We start from the raw sequence: 1365 nt of genomic DNA, 5'->3' as shown, positions 1-1365 counted from the left end.
GTGGACGGAAGTGGATGAGGCCCCCTTCCCTCGCACGCGTGGGTTAAAAAACAACGCTTCCACTAGCTGATTAATGTGCCCGTTGTTGGAGGTCATCATAAATTAGATGGTCAGCGGTAACTGGCACTACCGGAAAACGGCCCTACCCCGACGGCCAAAACAATGCCGATGGCCGCCGTCGGCCTACTTTGAGCTATGCCGACAGCCACGTCCTGGCCGTCGGCGTATCTTGGCCGTCGGGCTACCACGAGCTAGGCTGACGGCACCCGTCGGCATAAAACTGTCGTCGGCCGAGCTGCGAACACGCCGACAGCAACCGTCGGCATAAATAGGCCGTCGGCATACCCGTGGGCCCGGCGACCCTGCCCGTGATCAGCGGCTAACGTCATCAAATCTATGCCGATGGCCGGGACGGGCGGCCGTCGGCATATATCCTCATGCCGCGTCACCGATCCGCGGCGCACCGTCCAGCAGATATGCCGACGGCCGCCGTCGGCATACCCGCCACGTCAGCGATCCGCGGCACGCCGCCCACCTAAACCCTGTCGTTTATATGCCGATGGCAATGCCGTCGGCATATTAACTGACATGTTGCATATGCTTTTTTATGCTTTTTTATGTATTATTATATTAACTGACATGTAGCATATGCTTTTTTATGTATTATTATATGAATATATATGTAGTCTGTAATTTTTTTCCATAGATTATGAATATATATATAGTTAGTAAATTTTTTTTATAGATTATGAATATATATATATATATATAGTTTGTATTATTTTTTAGCACAGTAATAATGTGACGTCATGCTCTTTTGAATATAGGACATTATATTTTATTAAAATCAAAAACAGTTATGCCGACAGAAGTTTTGTGGTGGTTGCAAACTCCCGGCACCCGTCTCCGGAGTTTGACCCCCTCACGTCCGCGGTCTGCCCCCCTCACGGACAACGCCGACGCCGGCATCTGGAGGGCAGAAACAGCCACATCGGGTCTATACGGAGGGGACGTTGCTCCGAAGTGTTTCTATGGGACGACCTACCACAACCGGGTGGTGTTGTGGCATGTCCGAAGAGGCGGCACACATCTCCGGGGCGTGGTCCCCCTAACGGACAGCGCCGCCGCCGGCACCTGGAGGGGGGAAACGGACGCATCAGGTCTACACGGAGGGGATGTAGCTGTCGGTTTGGCCCCGAATGTTGCTCCCAGGTGTCCCTCTGTGCTGACCTGACACAACCGGGTGGAGAGGCCCACTGGTCAAAGCCCGTCCGTGGAAAGTCAAAGGGCTAGATCTCGTGGTCAACCGCTCCAGGGTTAGGCGGGACGGGGCCCTGGGGGGTAGCAATGCCATTGGAGCGTCGG

This window comes from Triticum dicoccoides, chromosome 4A (genome assembly GCF_002162155.2).
Source record: "Triticum dicoccoides isolate Atlit2015 ecotype Zavitan chromosome 4A, WEW_v2.0, whole genome shotgun sequence".
Classification (NCBI taxonomy): Eukaryota; Viridiplantae; Streptophyta; class Magnoliopsida; order Poales; family Poaceae; genus Triticum; species Triticum dicoccoides.
The sequence above is the reverse complement of the archived record's forward strand: the minus strand, read 5'-3'. Positions refer to the sequence as shown.